The sequence below is a fragment of the Quercus lobata genome, chromosome 4 (assembly GCF_001633185.2).
Source record: "Quercus lobata isolate SW786 chromosome 4, ValleyOak3.0 Primary Assembly, whole genome shotgun sequence".
Taxonomy (NCBI): Eukaryota; Viridiplantae; Streptophyta; class Magnoliopsida; order Fagales; family Fagaceae; genus Quercus; species Quercus lobata.
Genome location: NC_044907.1, coordinates 26,712,983 through 26,725,790, shown reverse-complemented (window position 1 = coordinate 26,725,790; position 12,808 = coordinate 26,712,983).

Genomic DNA, 12,808 nt, shown 5'->3' with positions numbered 1-12,808 from the left:
TTTTTTTTTATAAAAAAGAATGAAATGCATGAATGTTATGCAATGAAAAACCTAGAAAAAAAAAAAAAAAAAAAAAAAAAAAAAAACCAAAGAACCATGGTCACAAAGGGTAGAGCAATGAAGCACAAGGACCATATCAGAAAGACTCAATTAGTTTGAGTCTTTTGCATCCAAAACCTTTTAGATGCTCCATGAGCATTGGAGTTCTTATTCACATGGGAATGATTACCAACTCCAGGATTGGAATAAAGGTTTAAAGCCTTTACCAATTTACCAATAAGTACCATAGGATCTTGTGCTTGAGGCACAGGTACTTTTGGTTTGTTTGCTCTCTTTGCAGCTTGCAGCTTGTAACAGTTTGGACGTATGTGTCCAGACTTTCCACAAAAGTGACAAACCCATGCAGGCTTATCATGTGTTTTGTCCTTAGATAGGGTAGGCTTCTTAGTTTTAGACTTTTTCAGATCAACCCTAATCTTCCTAGACGATGAAACTTCTATGGGTTTGACAATCTCACTCACAGGGGGTTTCATAGTTTCACTCACAATCTCACTCACAGAAGGTTCAGAAGAAGATGAAGGGACAAAGGTTGTGGAATGGGGAGCAAACACAGAGATGCTTTCAACATAACCTAAACCAGATTTGTCAGAAGGAGACTTTTGAACACTCAACATTTGATCAAGTTTAGAACTAGCAGATCTAGCAACAGATAAATCAAGTTCCAAAGATTTAACTTTATCAAGCAAACGCATATTCTTAGTTTTCATATTGTTCAAAAGTTCATTAGCATCAAACAATTTTACAAGCAAATTCTTCTTATCAAGCTCAAGAGATTCAATTTTCTTCAGGCCAAGTTCAACATTCATAGCGTCCTTTACAGCAACTTTGCAAAATTTATTATAGGCCTCTTGAAGATTTGCATTCTCAGAGTGTTCCCCATCAAAAGGGTTCTCTTCAAAAAAGATGCTCTCATTGACTACAGCAGTAGCAGTGAAAGCAATGAAGTTTCCATCTTCATCACAATCAGACTCATTATCAGAAACTTCACCATCACTAAGGGTTACAGCCATAACTTTACCCTTAGACTTCAAATAGGTAGGACATTTAGATTTCATGTGAACATACTCTTAACATCCAAAACACTGAGAACCCAAAGAATTATTAGAAGATTGACCTACTTTTTCTCTAGGTTTATCATTATTGTTAACCTTAGTGGGATCATGCTTCCTAAAGTTTCTAGATTCAACAGTGTTCGTGCCTCTTGCCTTTCTGTTACTATTCCCGAGAAAGTTTCTAAAGTTCTTCGCAAGGTAAGCAATCTTTGTAGCAGAGAGCTCATCATCAAATCCACCACCTTCAACATCATCAACTGACTTAAGAGCCATTAATTTGGATTTGGTAGTTTTGGGTAGATCCAACTCATAAGATTGAAGAGATCCTACAAGTTCATCAACAGGGATGGAGTCTACATCCTTGCTTTCAGTAATGGCAGTCACCTTGGGTCTAAAGTCTTCAGTTAAAAATCTAAGAATCTTCCTAACAATTTTAGGTTGATCATAGATTTCAACCAAGTTAAAAGCAGAATTAACAATATCATTCAATTTAGCATAGAATTTATCAAAAGATTCATCATCAGATATCCTAATGTTTTCAAATTTAGAAGTCAATTGCTACAATTTATTGATTTTGACAGCCTTTGTGCCTTCATGCACAGTCTGGAGGATATTTAAAGCAGTATGAGCAACTTCAACATTATAGATTCTCTTAAATTCCTCCATAGAAACAACATTAAAGATAGCATTCATAGCCTTGCTATTGAACGCAACTGCTTCTTTTTGAGAAATTTCCCACTCACTAACAGGAGTAGTGGGCTTTTCCCATCCGTATTCAACGGAGTTCCAGACTCTCTCATCAATCGATTTCAGGAATGCTTTCATCTTTACTTTCCAATAAGCATAATTATTCCCATCAAAGTGTGGAGGAATAACTAGAGAGTGTCCGTGTTCCATGACAACAGCGGTTAAGGATCAGCTCAGTGATCAAAAGATCAACAACAAGAGAGCAACCCAATCTGATACCACTTGATAGTTTTTAGACCCCTTAAAACACAATAGATTTAACCTAGGTAATTAACTAAGTTGTTTCTTAGTCCAATTTAACAAATCTAGGTTATCACAATCACAAAGATCATATCATGCAAAGTAGCGGAAAGATAAATAACACAAGATATGATCACCCATGAAACCAAACCGGTAAAAACTTGGGGAGGATTTGACCTAGCTATCCTCAAGGTAAACTTGAATCCACTATCTTGAAAGAATCGAAATTCATAAAATAAGACTTACAAACCCCCACGCTCGACTTCTTATTGCTACTAACCAGTAGAACTTACTGACACGACCACATGCAAGCTTCGAATCTACGGGCTCCTTCTTTCTTGGATTCACTACCAGATACAAGCACAGCCGCTTGTGTTTTCTTTAAGTTTCAATGGCAGCAACCAAGTTGATCATTAAGGTGTAGATAAAATCTTCTCCTTGAAAACCCTAAGTTTGTGCAAAGGAAAACTCCTCTAGATCTCACAAGAGATTTACACAAATAGCAATATGAGCAACACTAAAACGTGACTAGGATTTGCCTTTTATACTTAAGACAAATTAGAAAACCCTAAAACGTTTTAAACAACTAGGGCTGAGTTGAAAATCTGCAGAAAAAAACATTCTGTCCGAGATTCGATTGTTCGAGCCTAAGCTTTGATCGATCGAGCCAGGTCGAAATGCATAATTCTTTCTGCATTAGCTCGATTCCAACTTTACATAAAATACACAACTTTGAGCAAGACTAAAACACTTCTAAACACATTATTTTGATCATGGTTTGCCAACAATACACATTAGAGTTCTAAATACATAAATACCTAAGTCTTTAGAACCTAACAGTTTGCAATGTGTAATTAATGGAGTTCATGTATATGAGATTATAACAATATTGGTAATGGCAAGGAAAAAATAGGACAGTAGTGATAAACAAGATCAAATGTCGTGTTTTTTACTTTGGGGGTTTGAAAGACTCCCACTTGCTAATACAACTTACAAGAGGTCACCTAACCATAAAGAGAAGACAAAAATGTACCATTGTTAGCAACTGCCTAAAGAATCAGGAAAACTGCAATAATGGCTCATAAGTCATAATTCAATAGCAGTGTGGAAAATTAACTCGTAGCACATAATTCTATAGGCATCAGAACATGCCAAGAAACAAACCCCAACTTAAATTTGTGTCCTTGGACCTTGTTTTAGTGAACTTTACTTGCATTGAATTTTTACACTAATAATGGATAATTGGAAATAATGCATCCACCTTTCTTGCATATTTTCTTAGTTTTAACCTTTTTATTTGATAATATATAGCTCGTTTCTTTCATTTTTGGGCAAGTAATGTAATATAAAGTTCACCATAAGGGTGTGCAACGCAATTACTCATGGAGTATGTGAAAGGGCACACCTAAAATGGAAAGAATGTGAAGAAAAAGTAAAAATCAAATTCTGAAGTTCAATGATTGATTGATTGATAGATATTTGGAAGCACCCTACACAGACACACACTAAAAATGGTACCTACAGGTTGAAAAAGGTATATAGTTAATTACTCAGAAAACAACTAAAATAAAAACATATTGTCATGATTGTACTATTTTAGAGCATCAGTTCACTTATTTCTGTAAATGTCCTCTTCATTATGATATTATATGTAAACCATTATACTATTTTTATTTACAAAGAATGGGACGTGACAATACCTCTGCTACATGTTGGCCAAGTAATCAGGAATAAAAAAGTATGTAAAGCATGCTAAATGTAGCAAGGAGGGTCAAAGAAGTTTTCCAACATAGGTCCTGTGACAAATGGCACCCAGAAGACATCATCACCTGAGTGTACTTAACACATTTGAATTGCTTTCATTGCCAATGCTATGACTTCTTGAAATCAAAAGAACTACTAATGCATCCAATAATCCGAGCTACTCTTTGACGACAAAAGTTGAGGAAAAAGCCATTTCCAAAATTACTAGTAGGTTGGCATTTTTTTAATAAGTTACTATAATTGGCATTGACAATTGCTCTGGTGTGATTAGCTTCACCAAACAAAAAAAAAAATGGTAATTCAAATTAAGGCACTGGATTAATAATGCATGTGAACTAAAAATGTGTTCCAACATATATACTAATTATGAAGAAAATAATATGAATGTAATTGATCAAAAAAACTTACTTGAGGCAATTCAAACCATCCACATAAAACTTAGGAGGTTGTAATTCCATGCTTCTCTCTACATAAATTCGCAAGCTCCTTCATCAAAAGCCGATCGCTTTTCTTCTGTTCTTGATTCAGTACCTTGGGACATATGGTCATCGTCCAAAAGGCACGAAGGCTTTGAGTTTGAGTTTCCATTTTTTACAGGTGTAGTAACATATTTTTAATTCACCTTAACATCAGATTCTCTCTCATTGAGAATTTGAGATTTTACATCAAAAGGTTGAGCACACGGTGTAGCAGGTTCATTATGAGTTGTAGTTGTAGGTAGGGTGTCAGAATCAAAAGCAGTTTTGGCATCAGGCATCAGGCACTACTTGACAACATTTAGTTTTGGAAACTGCAAAATCTGGTTCAGTGGTCTCAAGATGACATGTGGAAGATATTCTTGTTGTCATTGCTGCAATCACTGCCTGTATTACTCTTCTGAGGCAAGTCATCGAATCGGAGTACCTTCCACTGGCACAGAATGACAAGGAGACTCAGCCTTTTTTAATTGGTAAGTTACTAATGCATCCAGTGGATCTTGAACCGATGACCTCACCCTCCACCTTACAAGGGGAGGAGGTTCCAGTTGAGCTATAGTTCATTGGCAGCCTCGTGGGATTCATGTTCATCAATTTGTACATTGGGATTGGGCAGAAGCTTCCCCTCATCTGAAGCAATGCCACTACCACGGCTTCATTTCCACTCTCCTCATTCTGCTTCACCTTTTCCTTGGTATCACTCACCTCCGCTTTTAAGCACACCACTAACAATAAAACCACATGTATTTCTATTCTATCTAAAATTATACTCTTTGTTACTTCCTTGACTGAAGTGCACTTTAAGCAAAAATACACTTTGCTCTTTATAACTTTGATTAATTGTCATTTTTGTCCATTAACTTTGAAAATTTGTCATTTTAGTCCATTAAGTTAAAAAAAAGTCTTTTTAAGAGATTTAGAGTCCGTTTGGGAAGTGACGAAAACTTTTAGCTTATTTGATTTTGTAGCTACTTTTTGGTACTATTTATGGATTTCATTGTACTATTTAGCTAACTTTTAACTTTTTTTTTCTACACTACTATTTATGGATTTCATTGTACTATTTAGCTAGTTTTTAACTTTTTTTTTTCTATACTTTCAGCTAAATAAACTGTTCCCAAACGGACCTTAATTGAAACTTTTTAATCACAATGTACGAAAGGACTAAAATGACTGTATTATCAAAGTTAATGGACTAAAATGGTAATTTTAGAACTTCATGGAATAAAATGACAATTGATCAAAGTTATTGGGAGTAAAGTGGAAATTTTTTTTTTTTGGCCTATTTTTACTACTTTCTATTATTTTGTAAAATAAAATAAACAGGAAAACAGAACAAGAAAAGTAAGGGTATGTTATTTACATTTTTTCACATAGCAGTTTGTTGAATTTTGACCAAACTACACAATAGTCTACTACGACGGTGAAGCAGATTGCAAATGCACAATAAATCTTAACCTATCAATTTGCAATTACATCAATTTTCTGAATTTTTATCTTTCAAATAAAACCCTACAATTTTTTTCGTATATTTAAAAATAAAAATAAAACGTTATACATAGCAATTGAAGAAGGATACTTCCAGTTCTGAGTGTATATCCTAAGTTCAACAAATTGTCAATTGTGAAAGGGCGTTTACTTGTCTCTTTTTTTTTTTTTTTTCAGTCCCAAAAAAATAATAATAATAACAACAACAACAACAACATTGTAAATACAAAAAATAACAGAACAAATTCAGAGTTTACTTACGAGCAACAACACGCACTCCTCGTAGACCCCTTTTTTTGGTTCATCAAAACAAATCAACACGAACTCCGTGAAAGTCTCGAAGACGAAGACCCCTTTTTTATTTATCTATATATATCTAAAAGATGAACTGTATATTTATTGTTGCTACGCTCTGATTGAGCCACCTCAACAGTGACGTCATTATCTTTTATTTATTTCTAATTTTTCCTATATATTTTTTAAAACAATTTTTCATTTAATAAGGTGACTTAAAAAATCCAATATTTAAAAATTAAAATATTTTTAATCATTATTTTTACTATTAATTTTCCAAAACTCTCCCTCCCTTTTATCTCTTCATCTCCCCACTACTTTCTATCTTAATATCATTCATTCTCTACCCTTTTATCTTCCTTTATTTTGACTCTTCTTATTCTTAACATATTACTATAAATTTGACGTTATCTTTTTCATTCTATACATAGTTTTCTCACACAAAAAAAATTACTTCTCTCTCTCTCTCTCTCTCTCTCTCTCTCTCAATTTGTTTTTCATTTTTTTTATTGCATTCATACTTAAGTTGATGAATTTTTGTGTTAATTAGAATTCTACTTTAGGTTGATGCAATTTAGTTTTATGTTTTAAGTTGTTATCTTTTCTATTCTCTTTGATTATTAAATATTATCCTACTGCATTATACATATAGTCTATAATAATATAATGTTATTATATTACTTAAAATGACTTGGATAATTTAATGTTTATTGTTATATATATATATATATATATATATATTATTTTTACCCTTTTTACTTCTTATCTTATTTTATTCAACATTTAAATTCAGTCACATCCTCCATACTTATGCAACACAAATCAAGAAAATGGCTAGACACACACTTTCCTTCCTTTACTATACATTAGGAGAATCAAAATACTTGTGTGATAAAAGGTCATATAATTTATAATTTAGATAGCACTCTTTGAATGTGTCTAGGCCTATAGATTGAGCAATTTGTAGTCTTATAAGGCTATTGAGAATGGGATTTTTGAATCAAGACTAAAAAAATATGGACTACTAGATATCATTCAGATAAAAACCTTTATCATGACTATATTAATTTTTTTTCCCACAAATTTAAATCACGCAAACTTTATAATTTTATATTATGTGTTATCATCACGTCTGCTTCTTCTTCTTCTTCTCAAAAATATTATGTATTATTTTTAAAGGATGCCAACAATATTGAACTTATGAGAAAAGTTATATAAAGTATTGAGAAAAAAAAAGTTTTATATTACAATCTACTAAAAATGCTTTTTTTTTTTTTAAATTTAAACCTTTCTATTTTTCATATCACTAACATGTTTTTACAGTTACCACATATGATAACTTAAGTTTAAATATTCTTATGCTGTTTCGGCAAAAAGAAAGAAAAAAAAAAGTTGTCACAAAACATGAGTTCATGTAAGGCCACCAAACTGGATAATTTGCAAATGATGGAACCATTTATGACAATATTTGCATAGTTATATAGTTCCAGGTAAAGCAATCAAGCAAATTTTTAGTCTTCAAAAAACACATATCTACCAGTGGTTAAACGTTCACTTTGAGTAGTTTTAACTTTTCATATAGTTTTATCTCTACATATTCATCTATTTTAATTTATATTTTTTTAAAAAAATTTAATTTAGATATTTATAAGTAAACAATGAAATAATGATTCATGAATAATAAATAATAAGAAAAAAAAAATCATCTATACATGTTTATCTTGTGCGGTCTACTATAATTTAGATGATTATAACTTAATAATGAAGTCTATAAACAAGGTAATTAAAAAAATCATATTTCTACAATTCAAAAAGTTCCCATCTATTTTTTTCAAAAAAAGACCTTTTACATTTCCTTGGAAATTTTTTTAATATTTTTTTAAATTTTGACATACCACTAACCTAACTGCTTCATACATTAAAAAAAAAAAATATTTAATGCTCATTATTACTTCCGTTAAGATATTATAGATGTCTTAATTGATTGAGACCAAACTAGAAAAATGCCTTTCATATTTCCTTGAAAAAAAAAAAAAAAAAAAACCTTTGATATACCATTAACGTAAATACATCTATAACTATTTAACTTATCAATAACCATAAAATACAACTAGAGAGGGAACATACAAAGTAATCAAGAATAAATGACAGAAGAAAAAATGAAATGAAATCAAACATCAATAGTAACCATTATTTGGAAAATAAAAAAGTGGCCAAAAGGAGTAAGAAATAAAATAAAAATGACTGACTATACGGAGGACATTAAAAACTTTATAGTGCAATAAAATCAACCACTGCATTCACTTAATTAAATCAATAATCAATAATTAAATATAATAATACTAAATTTAAACTTAAAACTAATCAAACTCTAACTAGGGAAATTATATTTCCCTTCATAACTAAAAATGAGATGTTCTTTGGCAACTTAGAAATTATATTAGAAATAAAGTTGAAAATTTTTATAACCTCATTTTTTGACATTTCATTTAACCTTTTATATATACACACACACACACACACACACACCATGAATTAAAAAAATTTAATGAACAAATTTCCCTCCTATTTAATGTCTATGTTGTGCAAATTATTAACCAATAAATATATAATAATGGTAATAAACGATATAAACAAGATTATAAAAAATATGATAAAACTATTTTTTTTAAATTATTTACAAAGTCTAGGAACTAAAAATTTTTAGTTCCTAAAAATTATCACGTGCAACACGCGGGTCTATGACTAGTATATATTAATAGCCAAAGTTAAGAGAAAATCCAATTAAATTCTAAATTGGAGTCTAATTTTGTGCCATGTGTCTCATCTAATTTTTAAATTTGTGTGTCAAGTGAATTATTAGATGCAAAAATTAAAGAGTCTAAGTTCAATTAGATTCTAAATTGAATTTTAATTGGTGTTTAATTTTACGTATGTGTTCCATCTAATTTTTTAGTTTTTGTAGCAAGTAAATTATTGAATGCAAAAATAGAAGAGTCTAGATCTAATTAGATTCTAAATTATATATATGTAATTGTGATTGTTTTTAAATGTATCCGTACATATGCACGGGGTTACACACTAAAAGTAGAAACCTCATGTTGGAGAGCATGGAGTTGTGCCAAGTGGCGCATTCCTTGTAGTTTTTTTTTTTTTTTTTTTTAGGCTTCTACGTCAAAGAGTTTGCATTTATATCAAATTACTACTTCATTGAATCAGCTAATAGAGTAAATGTATATACTAGATATCTATAGTTGTGCATTAATTATTTATATTAAATGAATTTATAAGATTATTTTTATAAACTTTATTTAAGAAATAATTTTTAGTTGGAATAATAATACTAGATTTACAACATTGACATTATTCCTCATGTTTAGTTGTTTTGACAAAAATTAACACAAAAACTAAAAACTAAAAAATAAAATTTGTGAATTCACTAAAAATTAATCTTAACCCTTTAAATTTCTTGATTCCTTTCAGTGACATGTGATATATATATATATATATATATATATATATATAGACACACACACACACACATACTTATATGTATGTATGTATGTGGAACTAACATTGTAGTATTTATTCTATGTAAATAGAAAGATAATTAATAGAATGAATATGTTTATTTTGTTATATTAATTATTTTAAGCATAATGAAATTTTAATATCATTTTTCTAAGATTTATATGAGAAAAAATTGATTTTTTTTTTATGTGATGAACAATTGATTTGAAATATGATATTCTTACTAAAATTTTAGTTGTCTTTGCAACTATTGAAACAATGTCCAACAAAAAGGGGGAAAAAAAAAAAAAAAAACTTTACTAGCACAAAATCCAAAATGTAAAAGAAATAATTTGAAGGATATTTGCATTTTTGTTAAGCATGAAACATGCCTATTTATATGACCCAATATATCATACAATTTTCAATTTAAAAACGCATATATATACTATGATCAAATCACTACACTATTCTTAGTGTCTTTCTATCTTGTCTATAAAATAACTAAAGATTACCTTTTTTTTTACAAAGAAAGTTATTGAAATTTTTTTATATACATCGATAGTTGAGTGTGAGGGATCTGAATTTGAATGTTTCTATTAGAAATTGAGATGTCAACCAGTTAAACTAAATCTTATTGAAATATTGGCGAAAACTAATAATGAGTTGCACCACACATCGTGCGGGAACTCATGAGCTAGTTTATTCATAATAACAGAACACTTACAGAAATAGCATTAAAGTAGATACTATTTAATTGGGCCAACCAAATAGGGAGGCCCAATCACAAATTGTTTTTCTTTTGAAAGCCCAATAACAACCCCATGTCACTGCTAATCACCGTTGTTCTTAAAGTCCAACATTATTTGCGCAGCCACCAGTACTTCATCGATTTCCCTCCGCAGCTTTTCTAACTTCGGCTTCACCTCTGTTTCCACCCACTCCATTCCTTGTTCATTTTTTATTTTAACAATTATTTCTTTTGCCTCAGGTGAGAATAAATCTACAAATAAACAAGTGTCTTTGCATCCTAGTTCGTTTGACAAGGCTACTTGACATTTTGAAGCTTGCAATTCTTTCTTTTCATTCTTTGAAGAGGATGACCCTGATTGCTTTTCTTCTCCTATAGCATTGATGAAGTCACACCACTTTTGTACATGCTGTTTCTTTGCTTCCTTGGTAGTATTAGCATTACTCAACATTGCTCTCATCACTTTGACTGGGAAATGGAGTTTGAGTTTCTGAAACATCTCTGTATCTTGAGGTGGAAAAAATTCTGTGAAACAACAATCATCTTTGCATCCCTTTTTCATGATCTTGCATGTAGCACACGTCATAATATCTGTTTCAGAAGCACAGAAAGACAAATACAAAGTCATTAGTGTCCATTTGCTAATCAAAATTGAGAATCTATATATTGTGTATGGAAACCTCTGCTCGATAATATTTCACTAAGCACTCTTGTATGTAAAAGAGACAACCTAAGAAAATATCACAAACAACTAAGAGAGTAGGAAAACAAAAGTGATCCAGTTTGTGAGTGAAATCCCACATTGGCTAATGATGATAAAAACAAGGTTAATATAATGTTGGAGAAGACAAAGAGAAACACACGGAATAAGAGTTGAAAGACTTTGAAACGTGAGAAGAGTCTACACTACCACCATGAGAACCACCAAAGGGAAAAATATGAGAGGAATATGTAAGAAAGGGAAAAATATGAGAATATGAAGATTAGGACTGAAATGAAGAAAGGGAAAAATATGAGAATATGGACTTTGGAACCTCATACAAGATATGGACTTCGGAAAATACATAATAATACTGAGAGGAATATGTATGAAAGGGAAAAATATGAGAATATGGACTTCGGAACCTCATACAAAACTTTTTAAATAGGAGGTTGGCAAAATCTAACACTACCCACAAACCCAATATGACTAGTGGAAAAAATTCTGCGAAACAACAATTATCTTTGCATAAATTGATTAACTATCCAGTGCATTAACTATCAAGTGCATTCTCACATAAAAAAATGAAAGAGTTTGATCAAGTTTGACTTCGGTACATATAGAAAATTCCTGCCACAAAACTCTTTAAATAGGAGATTATTTTTTAAATGTGAGAAAGAGTACACATATAATCAAATAGTTTGTTCAAGTGATTTCTCACTATTTCAGAGAAAGAGTACACATTGACTAGGAGTTTACATGTATAATCAAATAGTTTGTTCACAGGAGAAAGTTTAGTGAGTGAAGGAGGTAAAATTCCCATTTCAAGTGATTTCTAGGAGAAAGAGTACACATTGATTGGGATTTTACAAATATAATCAAATAGTTAGGTAAGATTCTCATATTTAAATATGAGAAAACTCATTCTACACATATAGAAAACTCATGCCTGTAAATCTGACATAAAAAAATCTGACATGACCCACAAACTTGATACGACTAACCTGTTTATAAATAGGTCATGAGAGAGTTCGAGTCATACTCGGGTCAACACGATTGACCCATTTAATAAACGGGTCGTGTTCGAGTTCAACATGCGAACCTGTCTTACCTATTTTGCTTATAAAGATATTAGCTTTTGTTATTACTATTGCTTAGTTTTTTGTTGTAATTATATGTTTATTACTATATTTATGGTTGTAATTGTATTTTTAATTTTAGATATATAAGAATTGATAACATGTTATTCAAGTCTGGTATGACTTATTAATCAAACTGGTTATTAAATGAGTAATTTGTATTGACCTTTACATGACTTGTGAATTAAATAGGTTAACCATGCCATGTCGGGTCAACCTGTTTAATAATCAGGTTGTTTTAGGGTTGAGGTTCTTGACATGCTTACTAAACAGGTTGGATTCGGGTCAACCCATATAGCCGAATACTTATAGCTCAACACGACACAAACCTGACTCGCAAACATGAATTGCGAACCCTAATAGTACTCATAGGAGAAGAGTGAATATCCACAAGCGTGTGAAGAGTATAGGAGAATAAATAGGAGAAAAATCATTGAAAAAGAGTGAAGAGTTTAGAAGAAAATTAGGAGAAAATTGAGAAGTGAGTCATCAGTTAGTGTCACTTTCTCATCAGTTAATGTGATATACATTTAAAAGTTGTTTAAATTTCTCAAGATATTATTTTTTTTAGTCAACATTTCTAATTT